The sequence below is a fragment of the Mesoplodon mirus genome (assembly GCF_964341445.2).
Source record: "Mesoplodon mirus genome assembly, chromosome: 9".
Taxonomy (NCBI): Eukaryota; Metazoa; Chordata; class Mammalia; order Artiodactyla; family Ziphiidae; genus Mesoplodon; species Mesoplodon mirus.
The window spans coordinates 94,104,889-94,125,084 of NC_138985.1; the positions used below are offsets into that span (position 1 = coordinate 94,104,889).

Genomic DNA, 20,196 nt, shown 5'->3' on the forward strand with positions numbered 1-20,196 from the left:
TATTTCAAAACGCTTCAAAAGAGCAATTTTTGAGCATAAATATCACACAAATTCACCATATAATTACATCAAAACGATCACACGAAATAATCAAATTACTATCAAATGGAAATAATTTACTAATAACATATTTCTAGTACTTATTCAGTATGGCTTTCTTTTAATCTTCATATAATCTTCAGTAAAACCCAAGAATCTCTTTTAAAAATAAAGAAAATAGCCAGCCCTTATTCCTAAATGTTCATTTTTTCTTAGCAGCTTTTTAAATGTACTTATCTTCTTTCATCATCAAAGGTGGCATGAATATATACGCAATGTAAATTCTGCGTCCCCTTTGCCATCTTCTGTACTTTTCTACTGAAACAAACTATAAAATTCTCTTCTGGTTTCCCATTCTTAGACGAGAAAAAATTATTCAAGAGTAATAAACAAGCTCCTTCTACATCTTCCTTTGTGCTTCCTGTACAGAATTCCCAGACTTTCTGGATACCGGACCCCCCACCAAGTCCCAGCAGTTCCTGAAAAAAATATATTCTTACACCAGGAACATCGTTTTCCATTAAGTGACACAAACATCAAACTTCAAAATTTAAAAGATAAAAAATTTCCTCCATCAGGTCTCATTCTCCAAATTTCTTTAAGACATAAAGAGAACTATTGTCCTACACCCTACAAGGTTAATAACAGTACCAATGTAAGTCTATGCTTACTTACTATTTATTTTTGAATAAATAATATGTTCAAAGTTCAGAAGGTGAAAAAGAGTATTCAGGGAAAAGTATCCCTGTCCTCCAGCTACCTACTTCCTTCTCCTAAAGGCATGAAATGTTACAGTTCATTTTTTATCCTTCCAGAGATGTTCTTTCTATCTACCTATCCATCCATCCATCTATCCATTCACAGCTGTTTATAAGTTCTTCTTTACGCTCTTCTATGCCTTGTTCTTATCTAAGATTGTATCTTCAAGGATCTATCATATCAGAATACAATGAGCTTCCTCCTTCTATCTTAATGGCTATACAGGAATTTTAAAATATGTAGAAACCAGTTTCTGTGGCCCTATTCTCTTGTCCCACAAATTCATTAAATATGCATTGTGCCTAACAAGTCCACCTGATTTTAAATAAATAAATGAATACACATTCCACCCCCGAATGTAAATATTTTCTATATACTAGACCATGTTGTTATATCAATGCAAAACTTGTTGGGTGTGATAACTGTATTGTAGTTATACAGAAGAATGTCCTCTTTAGCAGGTATTTAGAGGTGAAATGTCATAGTATCTGCAACTTATATTCAAGTGGTTAAGCAAAATAATACAAATGTATATACCACATTTGATTCAAAAACATACATACACAGAACATGAGGCAAGTGTGGCAAAATGTTAACAACTGATTAATCTAGAAGAAGAGTAAATAGGTGGTCATAGTACTGTTTTCCTAAAGGTGTGACATCTTCAAAATAAAAAGGGAGTAAAAAGGCTCTGGTAGTCCCATAGGGTCCCCTCATTTGCTACCTTAAAGCATAAAATTGTCATTTCCCAACTCCCAGGCCTATGTCCTAACCTAACCCAATCTCATCCCCCGTACTCTCTTCCAAAAGAATATTAAAACAAGTTCTTTAGCTATTCTTAACTCAAATTGCTCAAATGTCATAGCTCCTTGGGGTCTTCCCCTACTGCTTGAGTCCTTCTCCCTTCTCTCTCCTTGTCTAGCCACTCTTTGGGGCACTCAGACATTTACTGCATCTTATCTTGGCCTAAGCATTGGGAACCCAGCAAGAGAGTAAATACCTAGAGCATGAAGCCCTGGATGAATAATCCTTTTGTAATTCCCACAGCACCCAGCTCAAAAAGCGTTTATTGAGAGAATCGGTTTCTCCAAACAAAGAAGGTCAAGGGAACCACCGCTAAGCAAAGAGGGAAAGGTCTCAAAGCTCAGTCTTCTTAGAAAAACTTCTCCAGTCTCCTCAGCTTTTTTCTCCAATATGTTATGAAAACTCATCTCATCTTTCCTGTCCTTTCAGATTGCCACAACTGTCTGCACCCTGACACGACAGATTATCCTACTGAGAATGGAAAAACCTGTTCCACAATCCCAAATAAAGCAACTCTAGAAGTTAGAGTAGCCAATTCTCTTACATTTTATTTATTTGACATTACTCTCTAACGCTGTAATAAACTGTCAACAATTTGGAAAAAAAAAAAAAAAAGCACCTCTCAGTCATCTGTCTATGGAATATTCCTGCATGGTACTCTCCCACCAGTTTGAAACTAAGGGAGACCAGCCTCTGAATGTGTATTTACCTCAGTTAATCAAGGTGATGCCAGAGGCAGCTATCATGTTGACTAAGACAACAACCTGTGTCTAACAACAATACACTTTGGAAAAGTTGATAATAGGAAAACATACAAATGATACCTACTAAAAAATAGGAGTGCTTCTTCTTGAAATAAGACTCAAATTGAAATTGCACAAATTGAAATTTTACAAATGTAAAATAGGAAGATTCTAAATCTATTTCGCTTTTCTCGCCTGAGTACAAGTCACAGAACTGGAAGAGATCTTTAAGTTCAACCCTCCAAAAAAATGAGATCCAGAGAGGTTAAACACCCAGTCCAACATCCCATCACCAGCAAATGAAAGTCAAGCTAGGTTTAGAACTCATATACTCTTCCCAGGCTTCTCTGTCCATTTTACCTCTTAATTTCATAAATTCAACTTTCTGTCCAAAAAAAGCAGAGTGGATAGGGAAGTGGAAGGCCTAACTGTGGTCAGCGGTGCCACTAACCAGGTGTGTAAAATTAAGTAAACTGTCTCATCTACAGAATAAGAAGACTAAATTAAATTAGCTCTGAAGCCCCCACAGAGCTAGAATATACCCTGATCCTTGACAGTGGCATACGTAATAGTTGTGTATTTAACACAAATTTGATGCAGTCACATTTTTTATACCAAACTTAGTTACAGCTTAAGCAATTTAAAAACATTATTGTAACCCAAACCACATCTTTGTTTACCAAAAATTTCAAAAACACAAAGAATCCTGAAATTCATTATCTATATGATTACTAGCACCTGAATTTTGGCAGGATGTCCTTTAGCACAAAATTTAAACTTCAATCTAAAACCTATTTGAATGCCTATTTAAATACCCTAAAGAGTTTGGGAAGTCATACATTTCACATATATTTTCCATTCAGCATGGCATCCGCTGTATAAACATACTCAAATCTTTAGAAAGAGTCTGCACCAGCATCTTGTCATAGTAAAACCTGTCTTTGGCTCTGGGCTGCCATTTAGTCAGGCTAAAAAAGCGCCTGTGGGAACTGTCAGCTGTTATTGGCTATTCATACGGTGAATGGGAAAGACAAAAGGGAAAGCAAGAAGAACAAAAGAAACAAAGAAGAACCCAAGAAGGAAAAAAAAAAAAAAAAAAAAAAGGGAAGGAAATCAAGAGAGTAAAGAACATGGTAAGACAGACAGAAAGGGGATAAACAAGGAGAGGAATGGCCCAAATGGCTTGTCAGCACCCCCAAGGACACGGGGTGCCAGCATCCACAAGCCTTCAGACAGACTGCAGACACCTTTAAGTGTTCTTGTTCGTTCGTTTCCTTTCGTTCAGTTCTGGACAGAAAGTTTGCCCAGAGAAGACGTTTACTTGTGCTACTCCTAGTCTCCACGTCGACAATTAGGAGGATTCCAATGCATGAACAGTAACACAGAAGAAGCCATGATCCACAATATACTACACTGTTTACCAGGAATGTCCAGGACCTGACATGTTCCTGATGAGTCATTTTTCCAGAGCTTGTATCTCAACTCTGAAAGAGCACAATGATCCAAAAAGATGTTTTACCAAGTACTATGTATATCTATACAAATGCAATTCAGTGCTTTCAACTGGTGCTGTCCAGAGACAACAACGAAATACAGTCCGAAGGAAGGTATTTCCAGTCATATCCTCTGGATGCCACTGCAGCCGTCCCTCAACCACACGGGCCCCTTCCTCAATCAAAGGGCTGGGACCTCGGATACAGAAGGAGCCTAGGATATCAGGCCACCATCATGCCCCTCACACACGGGCAAACGCAGCTATAATAAGGCATGGTTTCTTATACAGATGATCACTTTAAAAATCTTTTTAAAGCAAATCTGTTGTTGGAAATATTTGTTTTTTAGGATCTCAAATGATCTTCTATTACGAAAAATATGTATCTTCAAAATACTCTGCAGTTGACATGAAATGACTAAACAGATTATTGATTCACAAAGCTAATGAAGTCTTTGTTCCAAACTGCTAGTTAGGTAGTAACAAAGATATACATACGGCAAAGAACAAACTCCTCTGTTCATTTTCAGAAGAATTAAATTAATAGCAGAAGGAATCTTAATTTTGAACCCTTTAAAAGTTGGAGCAAAGGAGGATTTTGGTATCTTTTTCCATAAAAATAGGAGAAGCCTGCATAGTAACTTCAACAACTAAAAGGCATAAAATAGACAACAGATTTCAAAGATGAAATCCAAAGAAAGGCTATGAATGGCATTTTATTTAAAAATACTTTTCATCTGTTGCTATCAAGTACCTGCGTTTTCAGGCAATAATCACTAAAGACTGAAGAGCCCTCACAAATTCTTTTGGGGCAGAGCCTATGAAAAGTAGGTATTACACAATTTTGAAGAGCTAAAAATTAGAAAAAGCTGAAGAAACATTAGTGACACTAAGGACAAAGCTAACAAGGTAAGTGTTCCTAGCATAGCTAACAATGATTAATCTCTCTGGAAACACAGAGAAACAAAAAAAGACAATCGTAGGTTTTTAGAAAATGGACAATATGTGCCATGAGTGCATGATACATCAGTATAAAAGCAGAAGGCAAAACAGTTGTCAATGGCCTTGACAATGAAGAGATAAGCGTGGTTGTGAACATTATGAAAAGATTCAGTACTAACAAAAATTCCCCTGCAAATAGGAAACAAGCACTCAAGGTCACAGACCATGTACAATTTTGCAAGAGAAAGACCTGGGGTAGCATTTTTTTAATGAGTTGTACAAGAATTAACAGAAGTATTAAGCAGGTTCCCAGAAACTCCCCTAGTGGTCCAAATATCGCCCAGTGCCTCTATCATGGAGATGAAAAGAAGCAGAAGAATATTCCAAATTGGGGGTCAACAACCCTTCCAAACTGGAGTGTTGAGGTTCAATTAATTTCCAGGTGTTCTGATGTAGATAGTACAAGAATGGAGAAGGGTGCCCTCGAGACCCATCCCTAACTTCAAGGAGTCCCTGATCTCCTGATCCTGGGACTCAGGAGCAACGCCCCTACACTGAGGCCAGTCTTGATTAACATGGATCTTTCAAAAAGCTAAAGTACTCCTGTGAGGGTTTACCATCCTACCACAATGGGAAAAAACTCAATCACAGCACTTTAGGGCCAGAAACACCTTACTCCACATTCCACCAAGCCCTAATTTTACGGACAAGCAGCCTGTGGCACAGACTTGGACACTCTCCCAAGTTCTGTAGCGAGTGGGAACTAGACCCTAGTGGAAAGAATACGGCACCCCTAGCACAGCATCCAAAGAGGCAGGTACACACTAATTATTATTAGAGATAGTAACACTATTCTAACCTCAATACTCTTTCCACCAAACTAAATAAGATCAGCCACAGCACAGATCTAGAAAGAAAAGGAAGAAGCACGTAGAGGTAGGACCATAAGGGACATTCATGGGTGGCTTTGGTCAACTAGAGGCCAGGCACCTGGCTGTCAGAGAAACAGAAATGTCAGAAGCTGGAAGACAGGAACCTCAAGAGATGTGGGAAGACAAAGACAGATGTTGCCAAGTGCTAGTGTGTTGTGTCTTAACTCCCTAAAGCACAGGAAGTTTTTCAAAGGTACTGGGGGTGGGGATGGGGGTGGAGAACCAACGAAGAGAGATGGAGGGTGGGGATCACACAGCTGAACCTCCCTCCCTCTGGCTGCTCAGTGAAAATGGGCCCATGGGCCTTCCCCAGAACTCCTGTCATGTAGACCGCCAATCCCAGCCTCAAACTGCCAAGTCTAAAGAATCCAAAACTGCTTCACAGATTTAGTTACGAAGATTATACCACAGATATTCGAGTCAAGAAATGACTGCAGATCTAAATAGCAAATCACATGCAGTTCTTTTCAAAGAAATCAGCAGTAGATCAAAATCTAAGGCTGCATCCATGAAATATAGTTTAAAATCAATTATATGGATGCTAAACCAACTCTAAGATTTAATATGCAACCATTTTGTAAAAGAAGTCAGAAAATAAAGAATTTCAAGAAAAGATTAAACTGCTAGATGTGCAAAGCAGGGAGATTTCGTGGCCTCAGCCCAGCTCTGTGGCCTGTGCTACACACACGATGTTTCCTAATCCATAAAACACATCCGTAATAAGCACCACGCGTGCCTTCCAGGAATTTGATTCAAACTAGTTAACGACTATAAAGCAATCTAAAAATGCAAGCACTGCATGAATTCTGGGCATAACTTTGGAAAGGCATGTAAGTCAAGTAATAGCATCTGGTGATAATTTGAAGGATTCACCGGAAATGAAAACTCATTAATTTCTTTTCTAACAAAAGAAACCTGTGCTATTACCTAGCCTTGACATACCCACAAAAAGGTTTAGAACACTTAATACTTAAAACCTTTCATTGTCATTCTCCCATTCCTTACTCCTTACCCATTTCTTCTTTTTTATTTCCTTGCTCTCAGATAAGATTATATTTTCCTCCAAATCTTACTCTTCTTTCTTCTCCAATAAATTCACTCATATTAAAATGTACTGTCAAACCACACTTCTAGTCACTTCAGCCTTGAATCATTCTGACTCTGGGAGTCTAGTTTAATCTGGAATGCTTCCAGAGCACCACCTGTTAGGATGCCTTGGCATCTCCATGAACCCCTCCCCTAAGTCCTCCCCTTCTTCCCCCTCCACCCTGACCCCAGCCTAGCAAAATAAACATATACTCTGGGTGAGAACAGTGTGCTTGCTCTGCAAGGGCTGCTTTAAGACATCTCCTGGCATCTCCACTGCCTTCCTACCAGATTCCAGCCCCAGAGCCCCTTCACTGAGAAACTGCAAAGCCTCCACTCTTCCCCAAAGTCCTCAAAATAGGGAAGGGCCGTGCCCTGGCTTACCCTTCATCTCCTGATGCGTATCCATTCCTGCAACCAGGAGTCTTCTACGAGGCAGTTATCTTCAGAGGACAATGCCCAGGTGAACGCTATCAGAACTCACTATGGACCCACAGACTAGCTTTAACTAGGAAAAGAACTGCATCTCATAAAAACCATTTATTTAGTAAGTTCACAATTATCTAATGTGATATATCATGCTCCATAGCTGTATATTAAGAGGCACTTGGTTAGATTTGATACCTAAACATTTAGGTTTAGGGAGCAGCAAACAGTTTTGTCATTTAATAACATCAGTAATATTTCAATATGTTTTAACTGGAGACTTCCACTATTGGGTAAGAATACCTATGTGAGTTTTAACAGACTCAGAGTTTTTGCAAAATATACGGGATTCTGAAGAAACTCTCAAAATAAAATTAATTTAATCCATTTTAAACTTTTAAACCTCAGTTTGCCATATAGCAATCTTTAAATGAAATAATTTTGCAGAATCCAAGGGTAGGTGCTACAACTTGAAAAGGCAGAAAAAACAGGCATAGAATCATAGAACTTTAGAAGAGATGATCAAATCCTATGGTTCTCAAAATGTAGTCCTCTGACCAGCAACATCAGCGTCACCTGGGAACTTGTAAGAAACGCAGATCATTAGGCCCACCCTAGACTTACTGAGCCAGAAACTCTGGGGTGGGTTCCAGCAATCTCGGTTTTAACAAGCCCTCAGTGATTCTACACACACTGAAGTTTGAGAACCACTGACCCAATCCCACCACCCCACTGATGAGAAAGAAATGAAGCCAGCAACTTCCTTCAATTCTATACCAAAGTTAGCGACCGAGGTCACTAAAGACAGTTCTCAATAAACCTTCAAAACGATTCTTAAGCTATACACCTAAATCCAAGTAGCCACACAGGATCTTCTAGGCTGACTACATCTTGATCTACCACAGGCAGGAATTCTTATATCACTGCTAAATATTTAGACAGGCAGATATAGATTTTTTTTGTCACGAGTAATTCACATTTAATACCTAAAAAAAGGCTTCACATTATTGGCCTCTCCACAAAAGCAACAACTCAAATCTCATAGGCTTTCTTATTTGTTCGTTTGGTTGGGTGGGCTAACTTTTGTTGCTGACAGCAGTGGTGGGTTTTGTCTTGTTATGGTTGTGTTTGGTTCCATTTTGAGGGCAACAGCAGGAATTTATGGTTCACATGGTTGATAGTTTGTTTTTGGTTCGGGGGGCTCCCCACTGCCACCACCAAAGAGGTTCACACACCAAAGGCGTTTGAAAGCAGTCATAGAGGACTAAGAGGCCAGAAACTGCTAAAAGATCCCCCTCAAAAAACTTTACATTTTATCTTGGGATGTATCATATGATTTTTTTAGACAACAGATTTATATTTTCAATTATGTTTTACTTACCCTAGTTTAAAATTAGTTTTCATATGTGCAACACATAGTGGCAGAATGATAGGAAGCTAGCCTCTGTCCTAGGAATGATGACAGGGTTATAATCCAGGCACACATAACCCCATAAACTAGGTAAGTCTGACGCACATCACTGAGAGGCGAGTCTGTATCATCTTCTACAAGTACCAGACCACATATGGGGCTGCGTCATCAACCCACCAATATAGCATCTACCACGTGAAATGAAATCTACAATTTTCCGCTTAGGGCTCTCGCTCTAAACAGATGTTTGATGTATCTCATACCTTTTTATATAAATATTTCAAAGTCTGGTAGTGGTTATCTGAACAACTAAACATCTGTTTCTATTTACATTTTAAAATATCCTCTTTGAGACGTTTATCACTTGGGTGTTAGGATTACCACAGACTGAGATTTAGAGGTTTAAAGGTTTCCATTCCTGTTTCTCATATAGAAGCTGTTTTCTCAATGTCATGCCATACAAGAGCTATTTTCAGTCCTCTTTTCAGACTCTATTAACATATATAATTACCTTCGATTTCACAAACCAACTAACATGGCTCAGCGCATGACTATTTGAGGAAGAATCACGGACAAGCGCACAAAGCAACAGAAACAACTACTTCGATTTGATTTACACTTCCAACCCCCTCTGTGTGACCTGAGCACCAAATCTTCTTGTGACTTTATTTTTCTGTCTTTAATTAGGGGTAACAATTCCCGTTATATATATACTTACAGAAGAGGAATCAAAGTCACTGAGTTAAGGAGAGTGCCCCTGGAGAGACTGCATTCATTCCTCGGAAGAATTGTAAATTACAGTGTAGTTATTGATTCTAGGCCTCCTCTTCAGTTCCACAACACACCCTATGAGGCTAAATTAGAGGGGTTAAATTATTTGAACGTTCCTTCATTGAACAAATATTTCTGAGCACTTGCTATGTGTCAGGTACTATACAAGGACATTGGGAATATAATGGCCAGCAAGACAAACGTAGCCCCTGCTCTTCAAAAAACATCTTAGGGAAGTGTTAGGTTTTTTTTTTTTAGGAAAGTGTTGATTAAGCTCACAGGACCTCCAATCCGTTTATACACCAAGGGCTCAATTCCATTTGATTTTTTAAATAATTACTCAAAATCATAATGACTCATAATCACTCCACTCTGCTCCTAAAAATGGGAGACCACATGAACTACATGAAAAGCCCACAGATGCTCTACAATATGAAGACCTTACAAAGGTCAAAAATATCACCCTGGAAACACCTTATAATCTATGAACGGGAAGCATGTTGCTATGCCCTATAAAATGAATTAAAAATTTTCTTTTAAAGGCAGAACACTGTAAGCTAATGTTTACCTATCAAACACTAGACTTAAAGCTAAGCAAATCCTCTGTAACTGTGCTGTCCAATGCAGTAGCCACCAGCCACTTGTGGCTATTTGCATTTAAATCAATGAGAAGTTCAGTCCCTATGGCACACTAGCCACATTTAAAGTGGCTCACTAGCCTCAAATGCTTAGTGGCTACCACTTATAAGTCATTATAAGTATATCACTGTAAGTCCTTTCTATCATTCCAGAAGCTCTGTGGGACAGTGCTGCTCTACAAATACCTCTGCAATACTAAATCTGAAAATTGCAGTGTAATGAAATGTGATGATGCATCCGTATTCTGCTACTACACATAAAAAGCATGTTCATCGGTAATACAGTGCCACTTCTTTCTTCCTAAATAAGTTGAAAAATGATAATGTTGAACATCTCTCCCAGTGTACATGAGTAAACAATTGGCGAATTGAGAATAAAATTGGGAAACAAGTGAAAAGCTGATTACATTTAGCCCCTTCCTTCCTATTCCTTTTACTAGAATGTGTTGATGGTACTCTGAATTCTCTGTGCAAGGACGTGTGCTTTTAGCCTAGTAGCTAGCAGACGTGAGGACAGTTAAGAATGAAGATGGGTGATCAACCCAAATAATGCAACTCAAATTCAATTTAGACTGACGCAACAAACTTGAGTGCCTACTGTGTGCCAGTGATACACAAATAAACAATCACCATTTCAACCTTTTATGAAGTCAATTTAGTAGAGGTGTCCAACGTATAAATAAAAACAATATATGTTGTGAAAAGTGCACTGAGACAAGTACGTGCAAGGCATAAAGGTGACACAGGAGGATATTTTTAAATGTCTTCCGAGGAGAAATCGGGGGAAATTTTCTAAAGGAGGCACCCTAGGAGCAGAAGACAAAGCTGTGCAAAGGAACCACAAGTGGTTTGGCAATGCTGGATTAAAATATCTTTGGAGGTCAACAGGGATGGAGACGACAACGGAGGGAGGGAGATGGGGTTAGAGATCTATTTCCATGCCAGAACGTGACCACTCGCAGTTATGTCAAGCTTGCCCTGGTGGGTCTATAAGCTTTTCTCACCAAAACTGCAAGTAATGTGAAAACCAATCTCAAAAACTTGATAGGTAATTTGCCTATGTCTGCCATACAGCTAACAGTATTAGACAGTAATCATTAGTAGGAATAAAGAGATGTCTCTTTGTTACACAGTACCATTTAATAATACGTATTGGTCACAAAAACATTGTAATTGGAACTCTTTGTTTTCACGGGAAAACCTCTGTTGCCTGTTTTATTTGGAACATCCTTAGAGTATATTTCAATGAACACATTTTCAAAACAGGTGGATTACCCCCGCATCTAAATATTCCCAATAAGAGTTTATCTGACAGAGAAGCAAATGAAATAAATAAAAGAAGTAGGACACAGAAGCAACACTTTTGTACTCCAGACCAGAGTAGTTGCTTTTTCCTCCCAAATTTTCAAAGCAAAACTTCTGCTACTCTGTATACTGCCTTGCACTTTCTGCTACAACCAGCCTATGACCAACAAAATTATATCATGTCCAGCAACCTAAAGGACTTCTGTGGCTGCTCATGTAAATCCTTGGAAATTATCTGCATCTTCTGGACACTCCCCTTCACTTTACACGTATGTTCAAGTCTCAAAACAAAACCAAAAACTTCCACGGAATCAGTTCTCTTCAAATTACTGGGATCCTCTCTCCCCTCTTCACAATAAACTTCTAGGAAATGTTAGCAGCCTAGAGGCCTTAACGAATTTACCAAGCGATTCTCCCTTTGGTACAAGCAAGACTTTTCAGATAAAAATACATATATAAATATACGTAGATAAACTGGCTGGTCCTTAGGCAAACACAAAGTATTCCTATTCGCACGAACACCTGGCCCTTAGGTAAAGGGAGATTTCCAGGGCAGTATATGTAATGATTGAAAGAATGGGTTCTGGAGTCAGCCTCCCTGGGTACTAGTTATGGGTCGTCACTGACCAACTCTTACTTAACCTCCTGAGCTTCCATCTCGCCAACTGTAAAACAGAGGTTACAATGTTTCATCAAGTATGTCCCCACACATAGGCACAGATTTAGCCCTATCTAGTGACAGATAAATACGTGTTAGCTATTTCATCCCTAAAGACGGATGGTTTCACAGCTATCTATTCCATCCAGCAGGCTAGTTACCTCTATAAGTTCTCATCCCTCAACGTGCATCAAAAATACTTAGGGAGATTTTTTTTTCAATACATTATGTTTAGGACCTATTTGGATTTGGTTTCGATTGGGCCGGGAATCGGAGTTCTTTCTAAAGCGCTCCAGTCGCTTATAACGTGCAGCCTGGATTGAGAACCACATATAGGTCTCTATATGCCCACCGATACACACACCTACACACTGTTCGATTTCTAACTCAATCAGCGCAGGCCGGCCCCCCAGCCCGAACGGACCAAGATCGCCTTGATGCTGTGACGACGAACTCACAGGGCGGTGGGATTTACACCCACGTCCGCATACTGCTCACCGAGGATCAACTCCCACAAACTCCACCAGATGCGGCCTTGACGCCCGGCGCGGTCCGGATCTGTCTGGGGCACACGCCCCCTCGCCCCTTTGGCGACAGCCCCCCGCGGGCTGCCGGCCCTCCAGACGCGTGCGTCACCACGCCCTCGCCTCCCGCGCCCCAGCCCCCTCCCGCCCACGGCACGTGACTCGACACGCGCCAGCTGCACGCGGGCTCCATCAAAACAAAAACAGAGAGGGCTGGCCGGCCGGGCAGCGGGGGCGCGCGGGGAGCGGGCGCGCCCCCGCCGCCACTGCCCGGCGCCGCGACCGCGCCTCCGCCGCCCTCGGCGCCGCCGGCCGCGCGCCCCGGCCGGCCGGGGGCGGGAGGGCAGAGGGCGCCACCCTGTTTACAGCCGTCGCTCCGGGCCCGGGACCCCGCCCGGAAACGGTCTCCCGGGAAAAGGCCCTGGCGTGCGCACCCACCCGCGGCCGGGACGCCGGCCCTGCGTGGGAGGCTCCGGCCGCGGCTCGGAATAAAACCGTCGCCACGGCGCTGGGGTCGCGCCCGCGCGAGTCTCCGCTCCTCCTCGGCCCGCCGCCCACGGCTGCTTCGTGTCAGCCCCGGTCACGACTCTGTTACGCACTTCACCCCCATCTCTCAGCTCCGGCGCTTCCGCAGACCCTCCTCACGTGGCCGCCTCCTCCCGGCCCCGGCACTCCCCCACGACTGGGCTGCGGAACCTGGCGCACTTCGGGACCCTGAGCTGCTCCCACCCCGAGGGACGTCACCCCTCTCGGACACCCCCAACCCACATCTTCCGCCCCGGGGGCGGGGGTAGTAGCCACAAGCTGTCAGAAGCCTAGTTTTCCACATGACGAAGCTCACCCCTCACCCTTACACATCTCCACTCACCCTTCAGCCTAGCTTCGAGCTGAATCAGATATTTAACACGGGGTGGGGGGTGGTCTTGATTTTTCTCCCTAGTCGGAAAAAAAAAAAGACGCAGCTCTGCCCATCCACTCGCTTTAAGACTCCCCACGTCGTCCCACCAAATGCAAGACTTGTAGAATACAAATGCCCACCACACACCTGCTACGCCACTCGCTCTCTGGAAACCTGGAGACCCACCCAGCCCGCCTTCTGGAACCTGCGCCGGGGGGGGGGGCGGGGGTGTTGGAAGCGACGCCGTCCGGTTCCCTAAAGTAAGAGGGAGTGAGAGGGGAATCAGGCACCCCGGCCCCGCCCGGGAGAGCGGTCCTCCGGTCCCCCAGCTCCAGAGCACAGCACCGCATCCTCCGTCCCTCTCGGCGGAACGAGGGAGGTGGCCAAAGGCCTGGGTGCCAGGGGCTGTTTTTGCCTTTAGAACCCAGACACCGCGTCCTCTACGAGCACTCCCCCCCAACCCGCCCCCCGCAGCCGCCTTATTTCTGGTCGACAGCAAAGGTAGGGTAGGTGGGAGAAAGGAGCGGGTTCGGGATGTTAGTCTCCGCGGAGTGAAGAGGTGGGATCTCGAAATGGAAACAGTCTCCCCCCTCCCTCCCCTCCTCCTCCTCCTCCTCCTCCTCCTCTTCTGTTTACCTCAAGTTTGAATTTTATCTGCGCAACATTAGCTGGAATGCGGACATTGAAAAAAAAAAAAAACACACACACACACACACACTCTCAAACCGGCAGCAGCTCCGGAGGAGCCATGTGGCATCAAGCCACCTCAAAGGGGAAAAAAGTGCTCTTAGCAACACAAACATGGCGAAATCGCCTCGGCATTCCCGGATAACGCCACAACCCCTACCTTCCCTCGCGCGGCTCGCCAACATCCCGGCCGGGACCTGCGGCCCCTTCCGGGGAGAGGCGAGGGACCCCGGGGAGTCCCAGGGTGGGACCGCCGGGCGTGCGAAAGAGGAAATAACAGAGTCCACAGTGGAAATGTTTCTGCTGGACCATCGAACCCTCCGCCTCGCCAGCAGCGAGAGGATGCCTCGTTCACCTCGAGAGGTCCAAACGGAGAACAAAATTCCCATACCAAAGTCCTGCTGGGCCGGCTTTCCCCACCCTCCAGAACTTACCTTGGGGCTGAACACACGTTGCTGCTTAAATCCCTTTCTCTTTCCTTCCTCCGGAGCGAGACGCAAGGGGGAAAATGATGCGCATGTATATTTGTAGAACATATTCTTCCAGAATGCCCCTTTGATCATCACGAGGAGCGATGGAGGCTCCGGAGACAGGTGCAGTGCCGGCCGAGGCTGCCGGCTAAAAGTTGCTCTCTTGGCGGTGGGCAGCGGGGTCCCCGGGCCGGGGCTGGGGACCGGGTCTCCCTTCCCCCCCGGCGTCGCCCACTTCCCGCGGGCTGCTGCTGCGTGCAGCTCGGCTGCAGGGGAGGTGGCGTAGTTTCTCTTCCTCCCACCTCTTCTCACTCACTTGTTTTTGTAGCCGTGGGCTCCCCTAATGCTTTCCTCTCCACAATGTTGTTTCATTATATCATGTCCATCATGTGACACCGGAGAGGCCTCTCTATGGAAACTTAAAGGGCCTCCCACGTGACTGCAGCAGCAACAACAGCAGCGGCAGGACTGGCGGCAGCGGCCGCAGCGTTTGTACCACCACCCACCGAGCGCCCCTCGCAGCATCCCGGAGGGGCTTCTGGCGCTGCAGAAGCCCAGATGAGTGAGCCACAGCATCCGGGAGCTGTGGCGTCTGTGCGTGCGTGTAGCCTTTGCTCATTACATAGGAAACCGAACAGAAGGAGCGTCCTTAAATCCTTTCCTACAGTCACAAAACCCACGCTCTGTTAAAATTACATTTCGTGGCTCCTACTTTATTTTCCCCAAGAGCAATGAGTTTTGTATCAGGTCCGATTAAATTTTACCAAGGGAAAAAGAAAAACTGGATTTGTCCCTCTGCGAGTTCAGCCTGCTCTTGAGTAGATCAGAAATGACAAAATAATAACAGAAATAGAATCAGGTATTTGATACATAATTACCATCACACCAGCTTTAAAGCTTTTCTGGAATTACATTCCTCCGGTAACTGTGTTGATGATGCTTGCAGGAGGCAAATGCAATGCAGTTTTTCTCTTCCGCAGCTATATTAGGGCTTTGTTGCTGACAACAGTAAAAACTTGTTTGTGTCAGGAAGTGAGGTACGACGATATGACCTGGAAGGTACAGACAAAACCACAGTGACAGTTTTTGCATTACTTTTCTGACCACATTCTTTCAAATGGTGAGAAGCAGCTGATCTGCTGTAAAATGCGTAGTGTGTGTTTGGTGGGAAATCAAATAATCAGAAAAACACATTTTCCCCTTAATCATTGCAGACATGCAAGACACTAGAAATTATATATAGATTTACATATACATTGTATATGTGTGTATAGAGAAAAAGGAAAGTGTATGCCTTTTTATGACATTTTGAACCAATGATTTTGTCATCATTTCTAGCATTTAACTGAAGCATTTAACAAAAACTTTGAAAGACTTAAGTCCAGTGATGTGGAAACTGTAATATCAGCTTTGAGTGCCTTCAATGTTATTGAATCACAACCCCCAATCCTAAATCTCTGCCTTCAAAATTGGGTGGACCATGAGATTTTATCCTGTAAATCTAAGCTAAACGGCTTTTTCTATGTTTTAGTTCATGCTTTTCCATTTATAAGGAAAACTCCCTGTTGGTTTGGCAGAATTATGAAAAACTTTATAGGAAACTGAAGAATGGAACGGAAGATCATCCTTTCTTTTTGGCTTTGCCTTGACTGTATCTCTTTCCAGCTCATCAGTTTCCCTCATCAGCCATGATGCATGATCTCCACTACATCCTTTCTGATTCCTTAATATGTCCCCCAATATTTACCTTCCTATCTAACGCCTAATTCTTCTATCCCTTTCCGCTTTTCTGCCTTTGCCTCCCAATTCAGCCCAGTGCTGCCTGGATACTTAGCTCAAGCCTCCCCATATATTCCCTCCCAGTCCTTCCCCAGCAGGTCCCCTCCTCCCCTTCCCTGCTCGCTCTCCCTTCTCAGCAACTCTACCTCCTTACCTCTCTTTGACCTCCTTTATTCTCCTTCACAGTCTGGCCCTCGACTTCTCGGCCTCTTCTTCCCCTTCTTTACCTGCAGTGTCCTGCCTCAACTGGGGTCTCCTTCACACCCTTCTCTCTGGTCCCATCCCTGAGAACGCCGAACCCCAGCTTCCCTCAAGGGCTTGGCCTGGTCGGTTTTAGCCTGATTTTGTTCCCTTGCCCCTGAGCTGGGAAAAGAGTGTGTGGCGCAAAGTGGGGGCAAGAATCCCCCTCGGCGGTGGCCCCAGCCTGGTTCCCTCTCCGCCCCTCCCGAGTCCGGGTTGCGGCGCTTCCTGGGCGGATGGTTGGGACTTGCTGCGGCAGCTGCGGTTCTGCTGTGTCATGCAAGAAGGAGGCGGCGGCGGCGGCCGGAGCTGGAGGGGGAGGAGGGGAGGAACCTGATCTCTCCAGCAGCGAAGGGCTGGAGGCAAACACCGAGTTCCCCCAGAGCCGCCCGGGAGCAGGGAGGGTTCCGCTACCCCGGGGAGCCCTCCCCGCGGGGCAGATGGTAAGTGGGGCGGTGCAGGTGGTCGCCTTGGGAAGGGAGTGCGCAGGGGGGTTAGGTGGGGAGGCGGGGAGAACTAGGAATCACCCCGGCCAAACTGAAGGAGTCCAGTGTCCAGCTGAAAGGGACCCAGGCCACGATAAGGATGACCCGCGGCAATAGTTACCGTTCGAATAACGCCCCGCAGTTGACCCAGGCTACACAGAGGAGTTGTGCATCCTGAACCAAGGACCGAGCTAGAGGCAATGATTCAGAGTTAGAGAACCATCATCCCATCAGCCGTGGCGCTTTAGGGTACAGCTGACTAGCAAAAGTCAACATACACCATATTCCTATAGCCTGGCTGAGCGTTATGGGTTGTCTTGTTTAACACTAGGAAAGGCTATGGAAACCTGCCCAACCTCCCTTTAGGCACGAACATAATGCTCTTGGCCAGTGGCCTTGGACAAACAGCCTCTGGTGCAATTAAACAATCAATAGGAAAAATAGCTTCATTCCCTTCACCACCCTCCTTCCCCAAGCAGCTTCAACCAGGGTAATTTACTCTGCTTAAAGGAGAAAGAAAACTGTGCCTTACGTTCCCTCCCCCCACCCAGCCCCACCCCCGTCAGACTCGGTCCTACACAAACTGCCCACCCCACTATGCACTCCACTTTCAGACTGTGATTTATGTTGGTTAAGGGGACTGCCTTAAACTCTGAACAATTTCACCTCTGCACAATTTCACCTCTGCTGCCCTTTACCGGGAGGGGATTCAGAGACCTAGAACTGAAAGCAGTGAACAAGGGGACAGGCTGGGCATATAGGAACATTACTTCTTTTACCTGAGTGCAATTCTCAGGACAACTTTTTAAAAAATTATTATTCTTTTCCATTTTGCTTCTGGAAATTTCAAAGCACTTTCTGCAACAGCTTTTTTTTTTTTTTTTTTTTCTCTCTTTAATTTCAGTCATACATTAGCAGTAAGGGGTTGGCGGGATTAACTGAAAGGCTAATGACTGCCTCAAAAGCACATGCTGTTGCTAGGGAACTCAAGCTCATCCTTCTCTCTAATCACTAGCATGTTATGTGGAAATCAAACTTCTCAGGGTGTTATTAAAATGAATGGCATTTGGTTAAAGGCGTTCTCGCTTGTGTTGTAGCATCCTGGATTATTATCGATTGCCTCACACCCACCTATCTTGTTTTCCTAATTTGATTTCTGTATGTGCGTCACTGCCAGGGACACGCAGACTAGACCAGTTAGGTTCACTTCCTGTTTCTCAGAACTGGTTTATATTTGGTCTCGTAGCTTTAGCTGGTAAAACATTATCAAACTGATCCTCTTGGAAAGAAATCTGTGCTTTCCGTGAAAACAAATTATCCCAATTAAATTCTAATTCCCATGGAAAACGTCATCATTTGAGGAATAAAGTAGACTGCCAGTTGTCATTTGAGAAAACAATTCTTGAAATGTAAAGCCTAGAAAAACCCATCATCTTTATTTCTCTTACCCAGAATCTTGATTCCTCAGCATTAGAACTAAAACAAACCCAATTTGAGAGGAGATTTAAGTATGATATTTATAAAATAAAGCTCAAAAAATACACATTGAAGCTGAGGGAATCATTTAGACTAAATAAGGCATAGAACTGAATAGAATCCAGGCCCCAGAAGCACAAATAAGCTTGGTTTAGCATTGGGGCACTCAGAGAACAGAGTGTGATTACAAGGCTACACTACAAATAGGAGCCCATTTCTTTGTACTAATTGTCTCTTTTACCAATTCTCTTATGTTCCTGGATAAGACAGCCTTGCTTATTTTTCAGTTCCTTCCTCTTTATAACAAGGATATCACAAAGGCAATATCATAAAGATAAGCACTATGTAAATAGATAGGTTCCAATGTAGATAATTTGTTTAGATGGAAAATAATAGGGTATCTATGGCATTGAGGAAAGATCGGCCAACTGAAAGTTAGGAAATTCTATAGACTAGATGACCTTGGGTGAGCTATTACAGGTCTTCTCGTGTCTGTTACCTCATGGAAGCTTAACAAAAGTGCTGGGCTAAAGGATCTCTAAGATTCCTTCCATTTACAAAACTCTGTGATTATACTGAACTCACTACAAAAAAATTTCAATTTTAGCTGAATTTTGCAATGTTAAATTTTCACACTGAAACTTTAATACCCATAGAGACCTTGGAGGAAATGATAATGGGAAATGGTTTGCTGTTGACACATCACTTTTTAGTGTCAGTTGCCAGACAAATAAAATCGACCCGACTCCCAATGTATTTACTGTCTGCTTGCTTTTTGGTGCTGTGGAAGCAACAGGATAAAAGGTAGAAAGGATATAAAAGTGTATTGAAAGATCTTTCAGTCATTTTAGATATAGTTAACCCAAAGTACTTTGATGAGCAAAACGGTGGAATGATGAATAAGGGCTATTCAAGAAATACATGGTTAACTGAACCCTCATGGAGTTAGTAATCTATTTGCCTGTATTTTAATTAGTGATAGGCAAAAATGTAGCATGGATTCTTGAAATTTTCAGATTCAAGATGTTAAGAAGTAGGATAAAGAAATGTGAGATTTGTGCCAAAGAGAGAAGATCTGACTTTGAAACCCAACTCTTCCACTTTATTTATTCATTATTGAGTGCTTGCTTTGTGTCAGGTACTGAGCAAAGCACTGGGAATACAAAGATGAATAAGACAGTCTGCTCTGAAGGATCTTGTAGTTTAATGAGGAGACAGATGAGTACATAGTTGATCACACAACAGTGAGATGCTAGCAACAGGGGAGCTCATTGGAAAGGTACGTAACCTTGACTGGGCATAGTCAGGGTCCCTAACCATAGAAGATGAATTCAGAGAGGAGTTCTGAAGCATAAGTAGAATAATCCAGACAAGTGAGAAAGTTAAAGAGAAATGTAGTCCAGGTGAAGAAAGTACTATGTGTAAAGTCCTGGGGGTAAAACAGTGTACCCATAGAGTTGAAGGTGAAGGACAGTGCCCAGCAAGTAGTAGATTCTGTCTTGTATGAATGCATGGTGGAACCCAGAAAGATCAGCAAGGTCTTGTATTATGAAAAGTCTTTTATGTCTTCCTAAGAAGTTTCAACTTATCCTAAGGCCAGTGGAGAACTACTGATGAATTTTAAGGAGCAT

General features: G+C 43.4%; 2 protein-coding genes across 8 annotated transcripts in view; one reads left to right on the plus strand and one right to left on the minus strand.

Annotated features, from left to right (window-relative positions):
* The window catches only part of LOC309810579 (uncharacterized protein), a 200,182-nt gene extending 183,361 nt beyond the window's left edge, over positions 1–16,821 (minus strand). For all 5 annotated transcript variants that reach the window (XR_014295023.1, XR_014295024.1, XR_014295025.1 and 2 more), the window contains exons 1-2: positions 16,519–16,821; positions 14,550–15,637 (exon numbers count right to left, since the gene is read on the minus strand). The gene's annotated coding sequence lies outside the window, so the exon portion shown is untranslated. The remainder of the gene's footprint in view (positions 1–14,549; positions 15,638–16,518) is intronic.
* Positions 16,822–16,953: 132 nt separating this feature from the next.
* MKLN1 (muskelin 1) overlaps positions 16,954–20,196 on the plus strand; it is a 362,427-nt gene continuing 359,184 nt past the window's right edge. For 2 of the 3 annotated variants that reach the window (XM_082632687.1, XM_082632686.1), the window contains exon 1: positions 16,969–17,047. The gene's annotated coding sequence lies outside the window, so the exon portion shown is untranslated. Of the gene's footprint in view, positions 17,048–20,196 lie in introns of all 3 variants that reach the window. The other variant, XM_082632688.1, reaches the window with a different exon arrangement.